We start from the raw sequence: 16,091 nt of genomic DNA, 5'->3' as shown, positions 1-16,091 counted from the left end.
AGTGCAGTATAAGCCAAGACTTGTCAAGAATGGCAAGGACGCTTCAAACGCCCCCGGCACTCTTGACTCAACCGTGTACCTCGGCGCCTTGATCAGATTCTGCACTCCTTGGGAGAGTCCTTATTACCTTAGTCGCCCAACCTAAGTCATATGCTTAAGTTGAGAATCCAAGGTGCCTCTCCCGGATGGGCTTTATTGACCCCAAATCTCCATGACTCAGGTTCCGGTGGCGGTGTAGCCTTTCCCTGAGCCATGTAACAGGTACCCCCTAATATGACGTACTTTAGGTCTTACATTTGCCTCTTGCGAAATTTTATTCGCGAACTAGGGTGTACGCCATAAAGCCCCTTTCTTTTATGTCATTGTTCTGTGATTATCTCTGCGAAATTTCGCACATCATGATCTTTTTGATATGAGTAATTCTGCAATTATTCTTTCAGAATTCATAACTTCTCAAAGCTTCTTACTGATAATATCTTTTTAATACAACCTGTTCCATGGTCTGTCTAATCTATGACCAACATCTCTTCCTTCTGGATCCATTAATCTATAAGCTCCTGTTCCAACTATCTCCTTAATGATGTAAGGTCCATCCCATTTTTTCGCTAATTTTCCACCATTTTCTCGCTGATATATTGGTGTTTCTCGCAGAACTAAATCTCCTGGTTGAAATTCGCGTATTTTGACACGTTTATTATATTCTCGAGCTAATCTTCGCTGATAATTCTCCATATGTTGTAAAGCTTTTTCTTCTTTTCTTCTAATTCATCAAGTTTGTTTAAAATTAAGCCCGCACTAAGATTTTTCTCCCAAGCTTCTCTTTTTGTTGTCGGAATAACAACTTCTGTTGGTAACACCGCCTCAACTCCGTATGTTAAACAAAAAGGTGACATTCCAGTAGCTTCTCTTCTAGTTGTATTATAAGCCCATACTGCATTATGTACTTGTTCGCACCATGATCTGTGATGTCCTTCCAATTTCTTCTTTAATATATCTGCAATTGTTTTATTTGTTGCTTCTACTTTCCCATTAGCTTGTGGATACAAAGGAGTGGACTTTCCACATTTTATCTTGAATGCATTTAGTAAAATTTCTATATTCTGCCCCTCAAACTGTTTCCCATTATCAGATACCAACTGTGCAGGAATTCCAAATCTGCAAATGATATTTTCGAATATGAACGTAAAGATATCTTTGTCGCAAATATGTTGTACTGCCTTCACTTCTGTCCATTTTGTGAAATAATCTGTTACGACTATTAAGTATCTTCTTTGTCCAGTTCCTAGTAAAAATAATCCCACAACGTCTAAGCCCCATTTTCCAAAGGGCCACACACTGGTTGAAGATGACAATGGTGCTCCTGGTGCATGTATTTTCTTTCCATGCCGCTGACAATCTTCGCAACGTCTTGATATTTGTTTTGCATCTTCATGCATGTATGGCCAATAATAACCTTGCATTTTTGCTCTATGTTCCAAAGATCTTCCTCCACTATGATTGCCAGCATCTCCACTATGTAACATTTTTAGCACCTTTTCTCCTTCCTCTCGTGTCAAACATCTGAGTGATGGTCCACTAAAGGATTTTCGGTATAGCAACCCATCTCTTAATTCATAATTCGTTGCTCGGCTTTTTAACTTGTGTGTTTCCAATCTATTTCTTGGTGTTTCTCCTTTCGCCAGATATGCATGAAGTTTCATTCTCCAGTCTGCGACATTGTTTATTTGTTCTTCTTTTTCATTATATATTATCATCACATCCACATCTTCCTCTTCTTTATTTATTGATGGTGACAGAAGTGTTTGTATTTTTATGCATCTCGCAGTTGGATCTGTCATCATGCGTCTGCGAGTCTATTATCCTTTCTTGAAATATGCCTCCATTTTATCTTTGGGATTTTCGCTGATAATTCTTCACCCAGCTTCTTGTATTTCTTCAAGGATGGTTCATTTGTAGTATACTCTCCTTTTATTCGGCGAATAACTAGATGCGAATCACTAGTGATCCTGGCATTTTCTAGTTTCATTTCTATTGCGAATTTTAAGGCATGTATCACAACTTCATATTTTGTTTCATTATTAGTGGATGCAAATTCCAATCTGAATGAAAAATCCATCTTTATTCCTTCTGGAGAAATTAAAACAATTCCAACTCCATTTCCTTCTCCGTTTGATGATCCATCTACCAATATTTCCCATCTATTTGGTTCTGTTAATAAATCTTTTGGATCTCCATGTTCTTCTTCTACATCCATCATTTCTTATACTGCTTCATCTTCTTCTAAAGGAAATTCTGCCAAGAAATCCGCAAAAACTTGTGATTTTGGTGAAGACAAAATTTCATATTTAATATAAAAGTGGCCTACTTGTGCATTCCATCTCTCCACCCTTCCTGATCTTTTAGAATTCTTCATCACTGATTCAATTGGTACTTTTGTCAATACCTTTATCTTGTGTGCTTGAAAGTATATGCGAAGCTTAAATGATGCATAAACTAATGCTAAGATTAACTTTTCAATCTTTGAGTAATTCTTCTCGGCGGTATTAAAAGTTTTGCTAATGTAATAAATGGGTTTCTCCACTCCTGCGTCTACTCGCAATAACACAGCACTTAATGCATGCGACGTTGTCGTAAGGTAAATTAATAATTCTTCTCCTTGTTCTGCCTTTTGTAAAATAGTTATATTCATAATATGTTCTTTGATTCCTTGTAAAGCCTTTTCACATTCATCACTACATTTAAATTTTGCACCCTTCTTGAGTATATCGAAAAAATATTTGCATTTGTCTGATGATCGCGAAATGAATCTCCCCAGCGAAGCTAGAAGCCCATTCAATTTCTGTACATCTTTTATTGTTGCTGGTGTTTGCATGTCACGAACTGCTTGCACTTTTTCTGGATCAACCTGTATTCCTTCCTTTGATACAATGTAGCCTAAATTTTTTCCCGATCCAACTCCAATAGTACACTTCTCAGGATTCAATTTAATGTTATACTGCCGCATTTGTTCAAAAATCTCCCTCAAGTCTTGGTCTTTAGATTCTTTACTCTTTACTAACATGTCGTCCACGTACACTTCTAATGTTTTATGTATCCATTTTGCGAACACCTTCTCTACCATTCTTTGATATGTCGCTCTCGCGTTTCGCAAACCAAATGGCATTTTCGTGTAACAATATAAACCTCTAGGGGCAAAGAAAGCAGTATGTTCTTGATCTTCTTCAGCGAGAGGGATTTGGTTATACCCTTTGTACCCATCTAAAGATGATACCCTATCATTTCCCGCTGCGGATTCCACCATTTGAGGAATATCTGGTAACGGAAAACTATCTTTGGGGGAAGCTTTGTTTAAATCAGTGAAATCTATGCAAATCCTGATTTCCTTGTTTTTCTTTGGGACAATTACCATATTCGCTATCCATTCTGGGTATTTAGCTTCTCTTATAATTCCTGCCTCAAGCATTTTCTGTAATTCTTCTTCTATTTGGGAATGGTAAGTTGTTGCAATTTTTCTTATTCTCTGTTTAAATGGTCTCATATTTTTGTTAATCTCCAATTTGTGGCATGCAATTGATGGACCTATTCCTGGTATCTCATCCATGTTTCCTGCGAAAATATCTTTATATTCTCGCAACAAGTTAACAGTTCTTTCTTCTTCTTCTATATCCATTTTGGTTCCAATTCTCAACATTAGAGGCTCCTCTACATTCCCAACATTTACTTCTTTTGTTGGTTCTGCGGCAGTGTAATTGGGTTTAGGTTCTCCCGTTGGTGTTGGTTTTATTGCTTTTATGGGTCTTTCCCCTTCTTCCGAAATTTCGCTGGGTATTCCTTTGCCTTCTTTTGCCCTTATCATATATACTCTAAATTCTTATTCCTTCTTTGCTTCTTTTGCCAATTTTCTGCGAAATTGTTTCTTTTTTGCTTGTTCTTCATAATGTTTTACTTCAATTTGATGACATAATTTCGCATTGTCAACGTCTCCTCTGATTTCACCTATTCCATTTGGAGTGGGGAATTTAATACATTGATGCAACGTTGATACCACAGCTTTTATCGCATGTATCCATGATCTTCCTAATAACATATTATATGGCGATTCCATATTCACCACGAACAATGTTACATGTGTTTCGATTTCTCCAAGTGGAATTCGTACCACTATTTCTCCTTTAGGTTTTGTTGTGGATTTTCCAAAGCCGTGAACAAAATATGTTGAACTGGACATTTCTTCGTCTTTAAATCCCATTCTCCGGAATGCATGATAAAATATTATATCAACTGAACTTCCTGTATCGATTAAAGTTCTGTTCAACATCCATTCTCCTGTGGATTTTATTGTTGTCTCCTTCTCTTTTCGTGTAATAGGCACTGTGATGACCAACGGAGATGTATGGTTCAAATTTTCTTTTGGTATTTCTTCCGCCACGAATGCAATTTTTTTCTTTTCCCAATCTTTCAAGGGTGATGTTTTTTCTGCCGCCATAACTTTCTTTCCTTCAAAATTTCGTTTATGTATTCTTCCTTTGATGTTTTCATGTAATTCATTAATCAAGCTTTTTGTTATCATATTACACTCCAATCTTTTGCCATTTTCATTAATTCTACTCATCTTTCTTCTAACTGATTCACTGATTTATTTAATCACTTTCTTGATTTGAATATTCTCAATCAACAATCTTCAAATTTCGATCTTCAATTCCCTGTTTCTAGCGCCATTATGTAGTTGCAGGAAATCCTACACTACACCCTTCATATGATTTCATTGTTGATCAGCTCATTTTTAGGTTTACGCGCTCAATTTTATTGATTAAATTTTGAATGTTCTTACAAGAAAGATAAAGAAGTCAAGAATGATCTTTGCTCTGAACTTTCTCTCTCCTATTTACTTGTTTCTTACTCAAAAAAGATCTCTCCCTCCTTTACAACTCGAATGACTATTTATAAGGAAATACATAGTGGATGACAGCTAATCTGTCCTTTATTTTCGGATATGGTTTGCGACATTCTCGCAACCTTACAAATGTTAATTTCGCAAGCTCTCTAATTTTCGCAGGACTATCACATCTTTCTCATGATCCTTGCTTACGTCGTTTCTGAAATTATTCTGCGACGCTATTGTGCTGTACCATTGATAACTTCGCTGAGACATAATTGTTGCGAGATTCTGATCCTATTGGGCACATAAATGGTAACAGATAAAACTTAATTACTCCGATTCTTTGGTCGAATCTACGATCCCATGGAATGGTAATGCTCACTTTATTATTATGAACTCGTAGTCGAATCCTCCGCTGATCCTATGAATTAATAATAAACATCCTATTACTCAGCTTTGTGAATTATTTTCCACTGAATTCCACAATTAGTAATAAATAATCAACAACCGGGCGTCTGAGCTACCTCTAAGTAAGCCCCGATTTATATGGTGAAAGTGTATTCAACGACAATGCACTAACAGTCACCGCACGAACGAGTATTTCAAAATACAACGAAACGATAAACCTATGCAAAATAGGGAAGAAAATAATAAATAATTAAAAATATTGACCAGGGTGCTGGGAGCACGAACACACGACCAACCGACCGTATCGTGTTCAATCACACGCCACTTTTATATTTTCAATGCATTTTTATTATTCTCCATGATTTGATGAAAATTCTCTCGTTTTATCAAATCCCCTTCGTCTCGAGGAAACTCCTCGGCTTCATGCTGTTTTCATAAACCCATGAAAATAATATAAAATTAAGGAAAAATAGTGTGAGGCGTGACCATTGGCCAACCGGCCATGCCTTGGTCCCAGCCGGCCCCACACCTTATGGTTCCTCATTATTTTATTATTATTATTATTTCCCTGATTTCATGAAAATTCCTTCAAATCATGGTATTTTCAAAATACATAAAAAATAATAATATAAAATTAGGGAAACACGTGGGACCGGCCATGCCTCAGCTGGTCCCACACGCCCATGTATTTTATTATTATTCTTTTTAGGATTTCCTTCATCCCATGAAACTCCTTGATTTCATGGTGTTTCTCTCAAATTAGGAAAATCCCTTCAAATCATGGAAAAATACATTAAAAATACATAAAAATTAGGCAAACTCGTGGGACCGGGCCCTAGCCGGCCGGCCGCGCCTCCACGGTCCCACACGCCCTTGTTTTTATCATTTTAATATTTTTTGCTTCCCTGAACTCATGAAAACTCCTTCAACTCATTGAAACTCCCTAAATTCATCAAATTTATCAAAATTCATGAATTTTTCATAAAATCATCAAAATATTATAAAATTAAGAAAAAGGCACCACGGGACATTGGCCACGACCGGCCGACTCTGGCTTGGCCTCGGCGGTCCCACGCCTCCTTATTCCTTATTTTATAATTATTTTCCATCATCTCATGGTGTTTTCCTCAGTTTCGTCGAAACCCTAATTTTGACATATTTTCTCGAATGGATGCTCAATTGCACGCCAGAAAATATCAAAATTCTCAGGACTAAGACGCGGACGCCTTGGGGACACGAGCGCGCTATCTTGACCGACCAATATTGGCTCTTTGGCTTACAGAAGCCGGTCCCATCAAGTTTCACAATTTTGACCTAATTTGCACAATTGCACGTATTAGGTACAAGACTCTTCCAAACACTTTGGATTTTCATGAAGTGATCATCATGCGGTCACGTGACTACCCAGGGCCGGTTTCATGACCCCATGGTCGGTCCCTCACTCCGTCATAATTAATTAGGTTTTCTCACCTAAGGCTCAGATGAGCATTTTCGAATAAATGATTAAACCAGCATTTAATCATTCTTTCACCAACAAATCGTCAACTCTTCAGGAGTTCTTTATATTTTCTCACGTGAGCATATGGACACTACATAGTTGATCCACGGTCCCATGTAGTCGCTCCCTCCTTCATCCCATGGTTAAACTTCTGACGAACCATGAATTGATCATCAATTGATCAAATTAGGGTTTCTGAATCCAAGGATCATCATTCCAGATTCCAACCTTAATAATTTTACGACGACCTCATGGTCATTAATTTTAACTATGCTCGGTTTAACGACCAATATTCTAATTAATATTTTTAGTACACTGCCAGTAATCCATCAGTTGAGCAACACATGCTCAGACGATCAAATATTTAACAATTCATCACATGAGCAACACTTGCTCAGATGATAAATATTTGCTCAAACCAAGGAATATTGGTTCAACAATCAATATTCAACGATCCATCGAATATTGCTCAAACCAAGGAATATTGCTCACTTCATCGTAAGAATTATACCTCTGTCTCATGACATGTTCAATTCATGAGTTTCAGAACATCATGCAACTACATGGACTCATCGTCCCATCAAACCACGAAGTCATCAATTGACTAACATACCACGAGACGTCAATCGTGTCACTTTGGGGGGATATCACTTAGGGTTTTGGTCTGGAGGTCTACGGAACGTGTGTTCAAACACACGATGAAATGTGAACAAGTCGTGCAATCAGTTTAAGGAATTCACGAGGTAGTGGGTGGAAAATCGACCAAGTCTCCACACATTGAGCAACTGGTTTCAAACACGATCTCCACTTCCCCACTCCTTGATTCCATCAACTGTCACACTTCATGGGATCATGGTGTCTAAAATTTCAGCAATATAAATAAGTTTATGAATCATGATTGAATCATCAGCATCAACAGTATCATCAATCTCACGTCTCATCGACAACACGAGATCATCAACTCATCAATTGAGAAACTATTCTCAATTGAGCAATTTCAATCATTCAGAGCTTATCATATTCAGAATTCATACACCCACAATCTCGATCACCATTGATCTCACACATTTCTCAGCTTCCCTCCTATAGATCAACCCATCCTCTCTTGTGACCGAATTTACTCTGGAACGGTCATTTTCTTGATTTAGGCCGGAGTACTACAGATTGATCTCTCGAATCTAAAGCACCCCCTTTGCAGCGGTGCATCTGTGTGAGGTTTAACATTTCGCTCGGTTCGAGGAGTCTCCTCCGTACGGTCATCTTCTCAATTCCTTAAAAACCAGCAAATCGTTTTCCCCATCTACATATGTCAAGTTTGGTTGTCATATTTTAGTGAACCAAAACTCATTTAAAGAGTCGCTTGATTATGTACTAGAGTCAACTTCGTATAGGTTAGCTTGAAAGTATTAGGATATGAAACATTACAAGTATTACGTGAAGACTTGAAGAAGTGAAGAAGTAAGGAGCTACAACGACAACGACAACATCATCCTTCCACTTGAGGTTAGTAATATTTGACTTGAACTGTTTCATTCCCTAACGTATCTTTCAAGTCGTGCATATTGAAAACATAACTACGAAGCATGAATTATTATACTCCAGTTAGACGTAGTATTAAGGAATACAATACGAAGTATAACGCTTATCTTTTGAACTTTGTATATAAGACATCGACATAATCGTTTGAATGTTGTTGTGATTATGTATGGGTATGAGGTGAAGATTTCATCCTAGGAAACAATGTTTTACATTCGTTTAAAGGAAGTAAATTCATGAACTTGTTTTGTGAATCAAAAGGGAAATCGCTAGGCTTATTGGTATTGTTATTAATTGCATATCTTTTGAACTACCAATATGCGTGATTATTATAACCGCTCATGACTAGCTTATGTTCTTGGTAAAACTATTCACAAGGCCTGACTTTTGTATTGGTATGACTTTTATTAGTGAAAACGATCTTAAGTAATCACCTGAGATGGTATGATCGATTTAGTGTTATTGGTATGACCAACTCTAGGCAAAGGGGAACCGATCCTAGTAAGAGGTGCAACCGATCACAAGAGGGGAATCGATCCTTGTAAGAGGTGCAACATGTTTCTAGATATTGGGAACCAATCCTATGAACATGTGCAACACGTTTTTAGATATAGGGAACCGATCCTATGGACATGTACAACAAATACAAGTTATATACCATATATATGTGGGAATCGATCCTAGTACCTAGTCAACCGAATTTTGGAAAGCTAGTGTGACTAATTCCAGTATCCACATGGAGGTAGAACCGAAACTTGTTTTGGTAGAACCGTGAAACCCATGTTTGGTGATTGAGTGTTCTTGATCAATCATATAGTTCTTGGAAGTCAGATGAACCAATTTTAAACTTGTTTGGAAGTGTGGCAAATCGATTCCGAGATAGTAAATATGAAATATGATTTACTAAGTTAAGATGTCGACATACTTTGAACATGTGCAGTAATGCTTATCTTTTATTGTTCAAAGATATTCCTTAATTGCTAAAGGAAAATCCCGGATCGAAAATAAATTGAGAATCTTTTAATTAAGGTTTTTAATTTTATTTTTGGAAAATGAAAATTAGTAATGTGCATTTACTAGTTGGAGATTTTCCAAGAGATTTCGGTCAATATTTGGACAAAGCATTTCCAGGAATTATGAAACCGAATTTGGAAATATATTGCATATCTTTAGAATATTTTCGGTTTTGGAAATTCCTTGGTGTCCAAACTTCCTTGGTCTATAAATATCAAAGTTTGCATTTCGAGAAAACTAATCCTCAGAGCCAGCAAAACTACCTAGTTGTGTTGTTACTAGTGGAGCCGCTTATTCAGAGAGGAAAGTAACCTAATTAGGAGAAATCTCTTACGGCCGCTCAGTTTAAAGACTTCTTTGGGATTGAGAATCTCTATTAGTACCGTTGGTGGGAAACTAGATAATTGTGGTTTATTATTAGTTTTCGATTGATTTGATTGACTAATGGTTTTTGAACTTTGATTGCTTGAGAATATTTTATTATTAGTTTGTTTATGCTTGAGAATCTTCTCTTCTGATATAAGATTCACTCAAACTAGATCGAAGTTTCAACGGGGATCTTTAGACTGTTTGTAGATCTAAAGATGTCTTGTGATAATCCATTGTTAACAAACTCCGTTCTGTGTGTGATTGATCACAAGAGATTCAAGTTGATTGTGATCAGGTTTTTATTGAAGATCTAAGAAGATTTGAAGACGAAGAAGATTTCTGATTTGGGTTCATAATCTTTGGTGTGCACAATACTTGTTTCGGTTAAAGAGGATCCAACTACTATCGGTTTATCCTTGTGGTATATGTGGATTGATTAGTCGAGTAGATCGACATCGATATAATTCTTTGTGATTCAAAGTATTGGTTGAAAAATCTTGACAATTACTTTGGTAGTTGTTATTAGATAGATCTAAGGACCCGAAAAAGGAGTTTATTGGGATAAACGGAAGAGCCTTGTGTCGAACTCATATCACTTGGTTGAAAAGAGTTGTTACCAAAGAGATCTGTTGTTCCTTTACTGTTTGGAATACGAACCAAAGGAATTGTTCAAAGTACGTGACTTATTACAAGTTCGAGGCGTGGGAATACAGACGAAACTAGGTGAACTATAGGTTTAGTTGCTTGGTCTCAACTATACGAAGTTGGTTTGATTTTGTATAGCGGCTTAATCTTGAGAGTATTCAATTCTGGACAAGGTCCCGGGTTTTTTTTTGCATTTGCAGTTTCCTCGTTAACAAAATATTTCTTTGTCTTTTACTTTTCTATTTCCGCAATTATAATTGTTTTTGTTATAATTAGAAGTAAAATACACAAACGTTAATTCATATTTACTTGATAGTAATCCTATTGTATTTGTTTAAGTCCGAACCATTTATCAAGTAAACATACTTCGTTGTTGCATTGTCTCGATCTTGTATCCATATTCAATCACACAAGTTATCTTGTTGTTGTGTTGTCTCGATCTCGTATCCATAGACGATCACACGAAGTGTGAACCGATTAGTTGTATTGTCTCGACTCAGTCTATAGACAATCACTTTCGTAGAAAGGACTTATAGGTGGAAAAGTTTTAGATTGAGGTATATTTGGGTACCCTCGTCTTTTCACATCCATTTGGTCCAGCTGTTGCATAAACGCTTGTTGTTGTTGGAGAAAAATCAGTTCATCTGTGTACGTTTCCTTATTTTCCAAATTAGGATCCATAATAAAATGTAAATTTTGATTGTAACGCCTGAAAACAAGTAATATATTAAAGAAATTAGGTGAATTTTTGTGAAAACAGAAAATAGATAGAAGTTGTGTGTGTTAATTGGTGGATTGAATATATTTATATAGGTACAATGTAGATTTGTCAGTTGGATAACGGTTGAAAATATAGTCATTGTCTTCCATCCAAGGGACGATCGGCTGTCGTTCAACCGATGTTCGGCTCAAATTAAACCAAGCACTACATCAATCTTGGACGCTCATCTCAACCATCAACAATAAACTCTTTTACCAATGTGATAAAGTAAGTTTTCCCATCCATGTAGACCATCAAATTGGTTACGAAAACGATAGGGTACCAAGTACGCCACCAACTTTTTCGTTCGGAAACCTGTGTGGACAAAGCCTAATAATTGCAAGTTCACCAACTTAATAATCTTTTACAATGTGTAGATAGAGTTTATATCTATCTTTATATCTTGATAATCACAAAGTCAAGACAACAAAGTACGTGAACCGTAATGTATATAAGATTACTTGGACGATCTCAAAAATCAATATTCAAGATCAATCTAGTCATATCCAAATTTTTAGATCCGAGTTCTACCTTATCTATCTTTCAAGATACGAATTATACAAGAAACAAGTCATGTAATCGATCTTAATTATATGTACGTGTCTACTGGAATTGAATACCCACTACTTGTGTAAATCCTATTATAAAGATAAACAATGTAATGCGGAAAGGGAAACACACAAGACACCAGGAGTTTTGTTAATGAGGAAACCGCAATAAAAGAAAAACCCCAAGACCTCGTCCATATTTGAATATCAAATTGTATTAAGCCTCTACAGACAATAACCTACTATCAAACTTCATATTGGAATATAGTTGAGACCGAATTTACCCTCTAAGCAATTCAGCTACAGTCGTGCTCCTTACGTCTCTTGAAACTCGCAAGGGTCTACGCAATTGATTCCCTTAGTTGACGTCCTTTAAAGCCTAAGACTTGTTTCATCCTAGGTGAAGACTTTTGATACCAATCTTCCTCTAACGGATAAGCCAATTTGATTTCCCTTTTGTTCTTTCGATCTAGGTTTGGAAATCTGTTTACAATAGACGAACCCGGAACACTTACACCTAGTTAGCTAAAAACCCTGGATTACTAATCAAATCTCGAGAACAATAGAAAAAAATCGAACAAGAGTCTAAATATATGTCTTGATAAATCACAAAGCCTGAGACGAAGAGAACTTTGTAATTTTTATTTATCTCGTTCATGATATGAGATAACAAGAACCTCGAAGATCAATAAGAACAAGATCTGGACACACAAACTATTAGGTAATCAAAAATATAGTCAAATTAGACATTAAAAATTGTTAGAGAACTGCTCGGTCAAACTCGCAAGTGTTCCTATATCAAGCATTTTTGTCAAGTTTAAGTGATCAAAACTGTAAGTCTTGATTTCTAGTCTACTTATACTTATGTCTCCGATTAGGGTAGAATGTGTAGTTGAGATTTAAACTTCACGGCGTTCATCGATTGAAGGCGAAGATCTACTGAGGAGAGCTTGGAGGAACTTCATCAAAAAAAGGTATGTGGAGACTAAAACTTATCTATCACCCAAAAGTCTATTCTATTTTATCTCCTAATGAGACTAAGTCTTATAGCTATATAGACTTTTACATTATACACATTTGATATTTAGAGCTGAGTTTAACTCGATTATATATTTTTCAAAATATGTTTTGGAAGCTTTTTGCTTTATCTACGTTCATAATTATTCTTGACGAGTTTAGTTGGAAACAATATATTTGTTGGAAACTAAATGATAAGTCAAAAGATGATCATGTGAAAATTGCCTTGAAACATCTTACATGATTTGTGTGAGGCAGACTCAGAATGTTTCGTATTGATCATACGATCACTTGAAAATTACTTATAAGCTAATGGTATGTGTGAGATAGTCATTTTCGTCTTATAAGGATGTTTCAATGATTGAAATGGGAGTTTAGAATAATTAACCTTTGTCTAGATATAACACAGTATGCATACAAGTATGCAAACTGTTGTGGTATGATTCAGGTCCGGAAACCAAGTTTGCATACCAGTATGCGAACGGTTTTAACGGTCAAAGTCCGTGAACCAAGTTTGTATACCAGTATGCGAACAATTCTACCTGAGTTACGGTCAGAGACTGCAGTGTGCGAACCCGTTTGCAAACTGCTGGACAAGACCAAAGTCCGAAACTTAAGTTTGCGTACCCATTTGCAAACTTAGTGGTTAAAGTTCTAAAATAGGTTAAGTATAATTTCATACTCATGAACAAATACATTTATAAATTAAGGAATGCAATCTTTGCAAACCGTGGCTTAATGTTCATGAAATTATTCTTGTATAAGTACTTTGTACAATCATGAATCAAGTCCGTTTTGTTTCAATTGTGTCTTTTATACTTCTATGAGATATAAACAATTGAAAAACTCTGTGAGTAACACAATCGGATTCATTTGATTAGCTTTCATGATTGATTTATCATCATGTTTGATCTAGAAGTTTTAGATGAATGTGGTTAATACAAAAGTGTTCATATGGCTAACTTTAGTTAACTATTGTTGAGCCAACTCAATATACACGTTTAGGTACTGTTACCTATATCTAAATCAAGGTATATTTCATTTGTATGTAACAAGCTAAGACCATCTAATGGTGGAAAGATATTTCTTTGGTTTTAAACAAACTTAACATGAATTTTAAATCAGGTTTTCATATAACGGTGAATATTGAATGCTTTGTTACTAAGCTATCTTAGCTTTGATTGAAAGCAAACCCTGATTTGAAAGACTATACAAGGGAAAACTCTAGCAACTGGAAAACCTAATCCCAACACTTTCATGTTTCCTAGTTGTGACTAGAGATGATTCTCCTTTAACCTAGGTTTTTCCAAAACCGTTATAGGTTAACGACTTGAAGATTTCATTTGGAATTCGTGAAGCCAGACCCAACTATTTTATATGTAGTTGTGTGTTCTGATCTTACTTTTTTTATCGTATTGAGTACTAGCTTCTCTAAGATATGCTCGAGATTTAACTCTGATAGGTAAGATATAAAAAGTAATCATAAAGCTCTTCGTCCCATTCTTTATGATTCCACAATAACTTCTTCTACTACCATATAGTTAAGTTATTGTGAGGTGATTGATATTTCTAGGCCGTTCTTCAGGAATATAAGACCGGGCTATCAATTGGTTCATGTTCACCTTGATTTATCAAAAGACGAAACAAAAACTTCGTAGGTACTTATGTAGGAGATAGATTTATCTATCAGAATAGACTTATATGTGGGAGACAGATTTGTTTATAAGTCTTTGACTTTGGGTCGCAACAACTGTTAGTTGTGGGTGAAATCATCTAAGGGAATCAAGTGCGTAGAGTCCTGCTGGGATTCAGAGACGTAAGGAACACGACTGTACCTTAGTCGGTGTGAGACTTGGTTAGGGCTCAACTACATTCCAATCTGAAGTTAACTTGTAGTGGGCTAGTATCTGTAGCGGCTTAACACAATGTGGTGTTCAAAACTGGACTAGGTTCCGGGGTTCTTCTGCATTTGTGATTTCCTCGTTAACAAAACTTCTGGTGTCTGTGTTATTTATTTTCCGCATTATATTTGTTTATATAATTGAAATATCACATGTTGTGCGTAGTTCAATCAATTGGTAAATCCAACCTTTGGTTGTTGATATAGATTGACTGACGCTTGGGCATTGGTCTTTGGTACCGTCCAAGTTATTTCTCATATCAATCAGGCTCACAGATTTCTATCTGTTCGATTGCAGATTGTACTGGGAAATTGAGATATAACTCTTGGATATTTTTCCTTGATTGAGTCTGACTGTCTAGTTGATTCTCTTGGAATTATATTGGAGTTATTCCATAGAGATTTTCAAACGAAATATTGGGTGTAGTTGTTAGACCCCCGCCTTTTCAATTGGTATCAGAGCAGGCAAACACGTTTAAGACCTCATAAGTATGTGTTTGCAGCAAACTGACTATATGGACAAAGGTTCTATCTCAAACAACGCATCACTAGCTCAGAAACGTTCTGACTTGGTTCAAAGCTTTATTTCTTCTGAGAAATCTCTTACATCTTCTCTATTGTCTGAAACTGTGTATAACTGGGAAGCACGCCTAGATGAACAGTTGGATGATCTTTCGGATGAAAATGATGCATACAATGGAAACGATGTTGATGAGGAAGTATCACAATACATCAAGCTTTTTGACCATCTCATAAAGAAAAAGAAGTCAACATCTTGCTTGACTGAGTTTCTGACTCCTCTCTGTCTAGAAAAAAAAATGAGAAAACTATTTAAGGGTTACGATTGTGGATATAATCTCTTACAATCTCTTCTTAAAGATCATGAAGAAGATGTGCGTTCAAAGAACTTTTAATGTGAAAATATTCGTCGAAATCTCTTTGTATTGAAATAAGAACTTGTAGAATCTAAAGCAAGATGTAGCTCTCAACAAAGTTGTTTTAATGACAAAGAAAACATTTTTCTTTCACGAGAAAAATAATTGGAGGCTGACCTAACTAGTGCTCAGAATAAGGTCAAGTTGCTGGAAGAAAACTTGAAAAAGTTTAACCTTAGCTCAACAAAATTATCCACTATGTTGGGAGCTTGTAAGAAATATCGTGATACACTGGGTTTGGGCTATGAAGGAATAGACGCTCCAAGTAGTAGTAAAATTGATTTTGTTTGTACTAATAACAATTTCCAAAAGAAAAATTTTACTAATGAAAAAAGTGAAAAATTACCTTCAGCAGCGGAAGGTTCAAAGAACAAGAGTAGTCAACCTCCAAAGACGACTCATGTGAGAACGGTTAAGATGTCGTTTTAGACTGTGAAATGAAAAAATTCATAACATTCTTGAAAAGACGAGGGTACCCAAATATACCTCAATCTAAAACTTTTCCACTTATAAGTCCTTTCTCCGAAAGTGATTGTCTATGGACTGAGTCGAGACAATACAACTAATCGGTTCACACATCGT

Source organism: Papaver somniferum, chromosome 5 (genome assembly GCF_003573695.1).
Source record: "Papaver somniferum cultivar HN1 chromosome 5, ASM357369v1, whole genome shotgun sequence".
Classification (NCBI taxonomy): Eukaryota; Viridiplantae; Streptophyta; class Magnoliopsida; order Ranunculales; family Papaveraceae; genus Papaver; species Papaver somniferum.
This window is presented reverse-complemented; position numbering follows the sequence as displayed.